General features: G+C 39.6%; 1 pseudogene; it reads left to right on the plus strand.

Annotated features, from left to right (window-relative positions):
- The first annotated feature begins 508 nt into the window (after positions 1-508).
- On the plus strand, positions 509-1528 carry LOC144338530 (TSC22 domain family protein 3 pseudogene; annotated as a pseudogene).
- The last annotated feature ends 10650 nt before the right edge of the window (positions 1529-12178 follow it).

Raw genomic sequence — 12178 nt, forward strand, 5'->3', positions numbered from 1 at the left:
TTATTTCAGCAGGAGGAGAGGAAAAGCAGCCATTAGGAAATACTCTGAGAGCATTCAGTTTTTCACAAGGCCCGCCCTCAAGAAAGACTATTTTGTTAAAGCTGTATCCACTGGGGCTTTACCAGAGGCTAACCAACCTGGAAGGAAAGTATTTAACTCCAGCAATATCTGGAGCCCCTGTATCACCTAGGTGGTGGAGGAATGATGAGAAGCAATTACAAAGGTCATAGCTCAGGGAAACAGGCTCACTAAAAGGCTGAGGTCAAACCACAGGGCAATATGATGATTCTCCTTCCACCCACATTCTAGCAATACATCAGTGAAGACCTATATGCCACAGTTATCCAGTATGACTTCCTTCCAACAAAAAATCACAAAAGACCACACAATTTGAAGAGACAAAGCAAATGTAAGATCTGGATTCAGATATGATACAGAGGATTATCTGACAGAAAATTTAAAATAACTGATTTAATAAGCCAAATATTCTAATGAAAAAAGTGTCAACATGCAAGAACAGATGGATAATGTAAGCCGTGAGATGGAAATTTTAAGAAAGAATACAAGGAAATGCTAGAAATCAAAAACACTGTAACAAAAAAGAATACCTTTGATGGGTTCATTAGTAAACTGAACATGGCCCATGAAGGAAACAGTGAACTGGAAGATAATGTCAATAGAAATTTCACAAACTGAAATGCAAAGAACAAAAATACAGAAAAAAAAATAGAACAGAAATGTGAGATGACTACAAAAGGTATAACATATATGTAATGAGAATACTGGGAAAAGAAGAAAAAGAGAAAGGAACAGGAGAAATACTTGAAGCAATAATCACTGACAATCTACTAGGATTAATTTCGGACACCAAACCACAGTTACAGGCATTTCAAAGCACACAGAGCAATATAAATGTCAAAAAGTCTACACCTGCGAAAATTATATAAAGAAAATCAAAGACAGAAAAAATCTTGAAAAAGATCATAAGAAACAAAAATACCTTAACCGGAAAGCAATAAGGATAAGAATTATATTGGACTTCTTTTTTTTTTCATTGCAGCCTGTGCCATCAGAACCAGCTGCTGCAGCCACATAGGTAGCCAGACTCATAGGAAAGGTGGGCAGGGCTGGGCAGGGCTGTGCAAGGTGAGGCAGGTTTCTGGCAGCCCACCATGCACTGCTTTGGAGAAGGCTGGAAGCTTCTCAGCCCAGAAGGAATTCCTAGCTAGTTTTAAAGTCAGTGCCTCCAGAGCCAGCATGGTGGCCGTAGACAACAAGATAGAGCAGGCCATGGATCCCTCGGTCTGATGAAGAATCATCTGATGCATGCTGTGTGAGAAGAGGTGGAGATTCTGAAGGAGCAGATACTAGAGCTGGTGGAGATGAACTCCCAGCTGGAGTGCAAGAACACCCTCTTGAAAACCCTGGCAAGCCAGAGCAGCTGGAGAAGTTCCAGTCTGGTCTGAGCCCTAAAGAGCAAGCTGCTGAATCCCAAGTGCCTGAGGCCCTTGGTGGTTCTGCAGTGTAAGTGGTTCTGTCCTCAGAGTGAGCAAAGCCACTAAACTTGTTTTACCTAGTTATTTCCAGTTTGTTTTTGGCTTCCCAAGCATCATCTCATGAGAAGTTTACACCTTGTATAGCTGGTGTCAAGAGACGTCCTAAGAACATGGCCAGGCCGGGCACAGTGGTTCATGCCAGTAATTCCAGCATTTTGGGAGGCTGAGGCAGGCAGATCACTTGAGGCAAGGAGTTCGAGACCAGCCTGGCCAAGTTGATGAAACCCCATCTCTACTAAAAAAATACAAATATTAGCGGGGTGTGGTGGCGCACACCCGTAATACCAACTACTCAGGAGGCTGAGGCACGAGAATTGCTTGAACCTGGTAGGTGGAGCCTGCAGTGAGCCGAGATTGTGCCATTGCACTCCAGCCTGGGTGACAGAGCGAGACTCTGTCAAAAAAAAAAAATAAAAAATAAGAAAAAGGAAAAAAAAGAAAAAGGGACATGGCCACCTGGGTCCACTCTAGTGACAGATCCCCGACAAAGAGTAGACCTCTGGAGGCTGAGTTGCATGGGGTCTAGTAACTCCAAGCCAGTGAGCCTCTAATGCTACTGCACCCTGGGGGCTCCCAGGGACTGGGCAACTTAGTTGCACCTGGCAAAGAGGAAGGGTAGTTTGAGATGTGACACCAGTTTTCTCCAGAAAGTATAAGGGGCCTATTTCTCATTCCATGGACGTCTTCAACAACTTCACCTGACAGCAACTGTTCCTATAAATAAGTCGCTTGTGTTTTAAGCAGAGGCAGCCTCCCTTTTCTCCTCTGCTTTGTGAAAGCAGAGGACACAGAAGGGACAGATTGAGCCAAGTCAGCCTTCTGTTGGTTAATATGGTATAAAGCGTGGTTTTGTACACAGTGCAGTGTGAGATTACAGCTTTAAGATGACTGCTTACAAAGTTCTGCTTGGTTAGTATTGGCATAGTTTTTCTTAAAGTCACAAATGCACACACACACACACGTGCGCGCACACACACACACACACACACATAGGGCTTGATCTGTGTCTTAGTGTAGTGATGTATACATACACTCATCCACCTACATGTCAAAGGGTCTAAACAGCTTTGGGAGTATTGACTGGTATCTTATCTCTTAAGGCTAAGTCTTTTGACTGTATTCATTTGCCATATTGATTCTGTTTCTCCTTTAGGTTAAGTAAATCTCGTAAGTAAAGGCAGGGAGCGTGCCAGCCTCTGAATGCAGCCACAGATGCCTTACTGCTGCAATCCTTTCCCCAGCTGTCCACTGAAGACACATGAAGTCATTAGAATGCCAAACCCACCATTCAGTGGTGCTGACTTCACAGAATGGGGTTAACAGATCAGTTTGCACTTCACAGTGTCATTTAAATTATGTTTAATTATTTTAAAATAAAGAAATAATTATGTGGAAAACTTACAAGTGAAAAGAAGGAAGGTGTCCTACTGTGGATGAAGGATGGACAAGGGAATGGCTTTAATCCAGTGAAGCCTGGGAGGTGTATGCAGGGAGCTTGTCTGTAGGGGAGTGATATGGTTTGGCTCTGTGTCCCTACCCAAATCTCAACTTGAATTGTAATAATCCCCGTGTCAAGGGCGGGACCAAGTGAAGATAACTGAATCACGGTAGTGGATTTCCCTATGCTGTTCTCATGATAGTGAGTGAGTTCTCACGAGATCTGATGGCTTTATAAAGTGCTTCCCCCTCCACTTGGCATTCATTCTCTCTCCTGCTGCCCTGTAAAGAGATGACTTCCACCACGTTTGTAAGTTTCCTGAGACATTTTCCCAGCCATGTGGAACTGTGAGTCAGTTAAAACCTCTCTTCTCTATAAATGATGAAGTCTCTGGTATTTCTTCATAGCAGCACGAGAAAGGACTAATACAGGGAGTGTGTGATAGTTTCTAAAACTTTATCCTGATGTATGTTTCCAGGATTTGAATTTTGATTTTTCAAATGTAGCTTGAAATTTCAATAAACTTTCCTCTTTTTTTGTTAAAAAAATAACTGTCCTAACAACAAGAAAGTACAATAAAATATTTAAAGTCTTGAAAACAACCCACCAACCTCGAATTATCCATCCAGCCGAATTAATTTTCAAAAGTGAAGGACAAATAAAGACTCTTCCAGACAAACAAAAACTGAGGCAATTGTTGCCAGTAACACTACCTGGCAAGAAAGCTTAAAAACAATTATTTAAAGATAAGGAAAATAACACAGGTCAGAAACGTGGATCTAAATAAAGAAAATGAGAACATTAGTAAATGAATAAATGAAGGTAAAATAAAACATATTTCTTATTTTTAATAGTCTAACAAATAAGTTTGTTCAAAATAATAATAGCAGCAATGCATACAATTATTATAGCTATAGATAAGTTAAATGAATGACAGTTATTACAGAAGGAATGGGAGGGAGAAATTAGCAATACTTCATTAGAGGGTAATTGTACTACTTCCAAAGTGGCATAGTGTTATTTGAAACTAGAGTTGCATTTACTGTAAGTACATATTTTAATCTCTACAGCAACCAATAAGTAAAAGCAGTTTAAAGAAGAGTAAAGTATAAAAAAAGTATAATGTATATGCTAAGAAAGGTGAGAAAACAAAATCATATCAAATCATCAATTAAGATTGAGGAGGCAGAATAAAAATGGAAGATAAAAATAAAAAGAAAGAAGGATAATGAATAGAAAACAGTAAACAATGTTGCAGATATTAACCAAATTATATCAGTAGTCACCTTAAACATCAATGATTTAAATATACCAATTAAAAGACAGAGACTGTCAGAGTGGATTAAAAAAAGAAGACCCAACTGTGTGTTGTCTTAAAAAAAAAAAAAAACAACTATTTTCAATATAAAGACACATCTAGATTAAAAGTAAAGGAATAAAGAAAGTGAGTGGCTATATCAATTTCAAAGAGAGTAGACTTCAGAGCAAGAAAACATGTCAAGGATAAACAGGACTGTTATCTAGTGATAAAAAAGTCAATTACTCAAAGAGACATAATAATATTTAATGAATGTGTCTAAAAAACAGAGTGTCAATATAGATGTGGCAAAACTAATAGAAATGCAAGGAGAACGATACTATCTACTATTATATTGGAATACTTCAACACCCCTCTGTCAGAAATGAACAGATCCAGCCAGAAGAGCATCAGGAAAGATACAGTTGAACTTAACACTATCAACCAATTGGATCTAATAGACACTTACAGTATATTTTACCCAGCAACAGGAGAAAACACATTATCCTCAGGCTTACACTGATTCAGCAAGATAGACCTCATTCTAGGCCACAAAACACACTAAATCAAATTTAAAAGAATATAAATTATACAATGTGTGCTCTCAGAGCACAATGGAAATAATTAGAAACCAACAACAGAAAGATAGCCAGAAAACCACAAAATACATAAAGATTAAGCAACACACTAATAAGTAAGACACATGGCAACAAAAAAGTCTCAAGATAAATTTAAAACTACTTTGAACTAAATGAAAATGAAAATACAACTTACCAAAAATCATTTGATGCCACAAAACTAGTGCTCACAAGGAAATCTATAGCAGTGAATTAATATGAATTTATATATTAAAAAGAAGAAAGATCTGAAATGAGTAATCTAAGCTTTACCTCATGAAACTAGAAAAAGAGTAAACTGAATCCAAAGTAAGCAAAAGAAATAATATAACACATATTTGAAATAAATCAATGAATTTGGAAACAGGAAATCATAGTAAAATCAATGAAACCAAAAGTTGTTTCTTTGAGAAGATCAATAAAATTTATAATACTCTAGCCATGCTAACTAAATATAAAAGAGGGGGGCGGAGCAAGATGGCCGAATAGGAACAGCTCCAGTCTCCAACTCCCAGCGCGAGCCACACAGAAGACCGGTGATTTCTGCATTTTCAACTGAGGTACAGGGTTCATCTCACTGGGGAGTGCCGGACGATCGGTGCTGGTCAGCTGCTGCAGCCCGACCAGCAAGAGCTGAAGCAGGGCGAGGCATTGCCTCACCTGGGAAGCACAAGGGGGAAGGGAATCCCTTTTCCTAGCCAGGGGAACTGAGACACACAACACCTGGAAAATCGGGTAACTCCCACCCCAATACTGCGCTTTAAGCAAACAGGCACACCAGGAGATCATATCCCACACCTGGCCGGGAGGGTCCCACACCCACAGAGCCTCCCTCATTGCTAGCACAGCAGTCTGTGATCTACCGGCAAGGCAGCAGCGAGGCTGGGGGAGGGGCGCCCGCCATTGCTGAGGCTTAAGTAGGTAAACAAAGCTGCTGGGAAGCTCGAACTGGGTGGAGCTCACAGCAGCTCAAGGAAACCTGCCTGTCTCTGTAGACTCCACCTCTGGGGACAGGGCAATAACAAACACAGCCGAAACCTCTGCAGACGCAAACGACTCTGTCTGACAGCTTTGAAGAGAGCAGTGGATCTCCCAACACGGAGGTTGAGATCTGAGAAGGGACAGACTCCCTGCTCAAGTGGGTCCCTGACCCCTGAGTAGCCTAACTGGGAGACATCCCCCACTAGGGGCAGTCTGACACCCCACACCTCACAGGGTGGAGTACACCCCTGAGAGGAAGCTTCCAAAGCAAGAATCAGACAGGTACACTCGCTGTTCAGAAATATTCTATCTTCTGCAGCCTCTGCTGCTGATACCCAGGCAAACAGGGTCTGGAGTGGACCTCAAGCAATCTCCAACAGACCTACAGCTGAGGGTCCTGACTGTTAGAAGGAAAACTATCAAACAGGAAGGACACCTACACCAAAACCCCATCAGTACATCACCATCATCAAAGACCAGAGGCAGATAAAACCACAAAGATGGGGAAAAAGCAGGGCAGAAAAGCTGGAAATTCAAAAAATAAGAGCGCATCTCCCCCGGCAAAGGAGCGCAGCTCATCGCCAGCAACGGATCAAAGCTGGACGGAGAATGACTTTGACGAGATGAGAGAAGAAGGCTTCAGTCCATCAAATTTCTCAGAGCTAAAGGAGGAATTACGTACCCAGCGCAAAGAAACTAAAAATCCTGAAAAAAAAGTGGAAGAATTGATGGCTAGAGTAATTAATGCAGAGAAGGTCCTAAACGAAATGAAAGAGATGAAAACCATGACACGAGAAATACGTGACAAATGCACAAGCTTCAGTAACCGACTCGATCAACTGGAAGAAAGAGTATCTGCGATTGAGGATCAAATGAATGAAATGAAGCGAGAAGAGAAACCAAAAGAAAAAAGAAGAAAAAGAAATGAACAAAGCCTGCAAGAAGTATGGGATTATGTAAAAAGACCAAATCTACGTCTGATTGGGGTGCCTGAAAGTGAGGAGGAAAATGGAACCAAGTTGGAAAACACTCTTCAGGATATCATCCAGGAGAACTTCCCCAACCTAGTAGGGCAGGCCAACATTCAAATCCAGGAAATACAGAGAAGGCCACAAAGATACTCCTCGAGAAGAGCAACTCCAAGACACATAATTGCCAGATTCACCAAAGTTGAAATGAAGGAAAAAATCTTAAGGGCAGCCAGAGAGAAAGGTCGGGTTACCCACAAAGGGAAGCCCATCAGACTAACAGCAGATCTCTCGGCAGAAACTCTCCAAGCCAGAAGAGAGTGGGGGCCAATATTCAACATTCTTAAAGAAAAGAATTTTAAACCCAGAATTTCATATCCAGCCAAACTAAGTTTCATAAGTGAAGGAGAAATAAAATCCTTTACAGATAAGCAAATGCTTAGAGATTTTGTCACCACTAGGCCTGCCTTACAAGAGACCCTGAAGGAAGCACTAAACATGGAAAGGAACAACCGGTACCAGCCATTGCAAAAACATGCCAAAATGTAAAGACCATCGAGGCTAGGAAGAAACTGCATCAACTAACGAGCAAAATAACCAGTTAATATCATAATGGCAGGATCAAGTTCACACATAAAAATCTTAACCTTAAATGTAAATGGACTAAATGCTCCAATTAAAAGACACAGACTGGCAAACTGGATAAAGAGTCAAGACCCATCAGTCTGCTGTATTCAGGAGACCCATCTCACACGCAGAGACATACATAGGCTCAAAATAAAGGGATGGAGGAAGATTTACCAAGCAAATGGAGAACAAAAAAAAGCGGGGGTTGCAATACTAGTCTCTGATAAAACAGACTTTAAACCATCAAAGATCAAAAGAGATAAAGAAGGCCATTACATAATGGTAAAGGGATCAATTCAACAGGAAGAGCTAACTATCCTAAATATATATGCACCCAATACAGGAGCACCCAGATTCATAAAGCAAGTCCTTAGAGACTTACAAAGAGACTTAGACTCCCATACAATAATAATGGGAGACTTCAACACTCCACTGTCAACATTAGACAGATCAACGAGACAGAAAGTTAACAAGGATATCCAGGAATTGAACTCATCTCTGCAGCAAGCAGACCTAATAGACATCTATAGAACTCTCCACCCCAAATCAACAGAATATACATTCTTCTCAGCACCACATCGTACTTACTCCAAAATCGACCACGTAATTGGAAGTAAAGCACTCCTCAGCAAATGTACAAGAACAGAAATTATAACAAACTGTCTCTCAGACCACAGTGCAATCAAACTAGAACTCAGGACTAAGAAACTCAATCAAAACCGCTCAACTACATGGAAACTGAACAACCTGCTCCTGAATGACTACTGGGTACATCACGAAATGAAGGCAGAAATAAAGATGTTCTTTGAAACCAATGAGAACAAAGATACAACATACCAGAATCTCTGGGACACATTTAAAGCAGTGTGTAGAGGGAAATTTATAGCACTAAATGCCCACAAGAAAAAGCAGGAAAGATCTAAAATTGACACTCTAACATCACAATTAAAAGAACTAGAGAAGCAAGAGCAAACACATTCGAAAGCTAGCAGAAGGCTAGAAATAACTAAGATCAGAGCAGAACTGAAGGAGATAGAGACACAAAAAACTCTCCAAAAAATCAATGAATCCAGGAGTTGGTTTTTTGAAAAGATCAACAAAATTGACAGACCACTAGCAAGACTAATAAAGAAGAAAAGAGAGAAGAATCAAATTGACGCAATTAAAAATGATAAAGGGGATATCACCACCGACCCCACAGAAATACAAACTACCATCAGAGAATACTATAAACACCTCTACGCAAATCAACTGGAAATTCTAGAAGAAATGGATAATTTCCTGCACACTTACACTCTTCCAAGACTAAACCAGGAATAAGTTGAATCCCTGAATAGACCAATAGCAGGCTCTGAAATTGAGGCAATAATTAATAGCCTACCAACCAAAGAAAGTCCAGGACCAGATGGATTCACAGCTGAATTCTACCAGAGGTACAAGGAGGAGTTGGTACCATTCCTTCTGAAACTATTCCAATCAATAGAAAAAGAGGGAATTCTCCCTAACTCATTTGATGAGGCCAACATCATCCTGATACCAAAGCCTGGCAGAGACACAACAAAAAAAGAGAATTTTAGACCAATATCCCTGATGAACATCGATGCAAAAATCCTCAATAAAATACTGGCAAACTGGATTCAGCAACACATCAAAAAGCTTATCCACCATGATCAAGTGGGCTTCATCCCTGGGATGCAAGGCTGGTTCAACATTCGCAAATCAATAAACATAATCCAGCATATAAACAGAACCAAAGACAAGAACCACATGATTATCTCAATAGATGCAGAAAAGGCTTTTGACAAAATTCAACAGCCCTTCCTGCTAAAAACGCTCAATAAATTCGGTATTGATGGAACGTACCTCAAAATAATAAGAGCTATTTATGACAAACCCACAGCCAATATCATACTGAATGGGCAAAAACTGGAAAAATTCCCTTTGAAAACTGGCACAAGACAGGGATGCCCTCTCTCACCACTCCTATTCAACATAGTGTTGGAAGTTCTGGCTAGGGCAATTAGGCAAGAGAAAGAAATCAAGGGTATTCAGTTAGGAAAAGAAGAAGTCAAACTGTCCCTGTTTGCGGATGACATGATTGTATATTTAGAAAACCCCATTGTCTCAGCCCAAAATCTCCTTAAGCTGATAAGCAACTTCAGCAAAGTCTCAGGATACAAAATTAATGTGCAAAAATCACAAGCATTCTTATACACCAGTAACAGACAAACAGAGAGCCAAATCAGGAATGAACTTCCATTCACAATTGCTTCAAAGAGAATCAAATACCTAGGAATCCAACTTACAAGGGATGTAAAGGACCTCTTCAAGGAGAACTACAAACCACTGCTCAGTGAAATAAAAGAGGACACAAACAAATGGAAGAACATACCATGCTCATGGATAGGAAGAATCAATATTGTGAAAATGGCCATACTGCCCAAGGTAATTTATAGATTCAATGCCATCCCCATCAAGCTACCAATGACTTTCTTCACAGAATTGGAAAAAACTGCTTTAAAGTTCATATGGAACCAAAAAAGAGCCCGCATCTCCAAGACAATCCTAAGTCAAAAGAACAAAGCTGGAGGCATCATGCTACCTGACTTCAAACTATACTATAAGGCTACAGTAACCAAAACAGCATGGTACTGGTACCAAAACAGAGATATAGACCAATGGAACAGAACAGAGTCCTCAGAAATAATACCACACATCTACAGCCATCTGATCTTTGATAAACCTGAGAGAAACAAGAAATGGGGAAAGGATTCCCTATTTAATAAATGGTGCTGGGAAAATTGGCTAGCCATAAGTAGAAAGCTGAAACTGGATCCTTTCCTTACTCCTTATACGAAAATTAATTCAAGATGGATTAGAGACTTAAATATTAGACCTAATACCATAAAAATCCTAGAGGAAAACCTAGGTAGTACCATTCAGGACATAGGCATGGGCAAAGACTTCATGTCTAAAACACCAAAAGCAACGGCAGCAAAAGCCAAAATTGACAAATGGGATCTCATTAAACTAAAGAGCTTCTGCACAGCAAAAGAAACTACCATCAGAGTGAACAGGCAACCTACAGAATGGGAGAAAATTTTTGCAATCTACTCATCTGACAAAGGGCTAATATCCAGAACCTACAAAGAACTCAAACAAATTTACAAGAAAAAAACAAACAACCCCATCAAAAAGTGGGCAAAGGATATGAACAGACATTTCTCAAAAGAAGACATTCATACAGCCAACAGACACATGAAAAAATGCTCATCATCACTGGCCATCAGAGAAATGCAAATCAAAACCACAATGAGATACCATCTCACACCAGTTAGAATGGCGATCATTAAAAAGTCAGGAAACAACAGGTGCTGGAGAGGATGTGGAGAAATAGGAACACTTTTACACTGTTGGTGGGATTGTAAACTAGTTCAACCATTATGGAAAACAGTATGGCGATTCCTCAAGGATCTAGAACTAGATGTACCATATGACCCAGCCATCCCATTACTGGGTATATACCCAAAGGATTATAAATTATGCTGCTATAAAGACACATGCACACGTATGTTTATTGCAGCACTATTCACAATAGCAAAGACTTGGAATCAACCCAAATGTCCATCAGTGACAGATTGGATTAAGAAAATGTGGCACATATACACCATGGAATACTATGCAGCCATCAAAAAGGATGAGTTTGTGTCCTTTGTAGGGACATGGATGCAGCTGGAAACCATCATTCTCAGCAAACTATCACAAGAACAGAAAACCAAACACCGCATGTTCTCACTCATAGGTGGGAACTGAACAATAAGATCACTTGGACTCAGGAAGGGGAACATCACACACAGGGGCCTATCATGGGGAGGGGGGAGGGGGGAGGGATTGCATTGGGAGTTATACCTGATGTAAATGATGAGTTGATGGGTGCAGCACACCAACATGGCACAAGTATACATATGTAACAAACCTGCACGTTATGCACATGTACCTTACAACTTAAAGTATAATAATAATAAATAAATTTTTTAAAAAAGAGAAGACATAAATGACTAGTATCAAAAATAAAAGGGAAGCCATAATGAGTGAACATGAAAGTGGTAAAAAAGAAATAAACTGTATGCCCACGAATTTTATAACATAGATGAAATAGACTAATTCCTTCCAAAATATAATTTTCTAAAACTCACACAAGAAGGAATAGATTATCTGAGTACGCCTGTGTCTATTAAAAATGTTTAATCAATAATTAAAAATCTTCAAATCAAAAAGCATTGTTCCCAAATGGGTTCGCTGCTGAATACTATCAAATATTTAAAGAAGAAATAGCAAATTATCTGCAATCTCCTCTAGCAAATAAAAGCAGAGAAAACCTATCCTAACTTGTTCATGAGGTCAGTATTACTTTAAAGCAAAACTAGATAAAGACTCTACAAGAAAACAAAACTAAAGACGAATATCTCTCACGAATATAGGTGTAAAAACCCTCAATAAAATATTAGCAAATTAAATGCAAAATGTACACAAATAATTATTAACTTTCAGGTATGCAACATTGGTTCAACATCCAAAAATGAATTAGTATATTCCATTACATCAATAGATTACAGAATGTAAATCACCATATCATATCAACAGATGCAGAAAAAGCATTTGATAAAATCCAAAATCCATTAATAATAAAAATA

Source organism: Macaca mulatta, chromosome X (assembly GCF_049350105.2).
Source record: "Macaca mulatta isolate MMU2019108-1 chromosome X, T2T-MMU8v2.0, whole genome shotgun sequence".
In the NCBI taxonomy this organism is placed as follows: Eukaryota; Metazoa; Chordata; class Mammalia; order Primates; family Cercopithecidae; genus Macaca; species Macaca mulatta.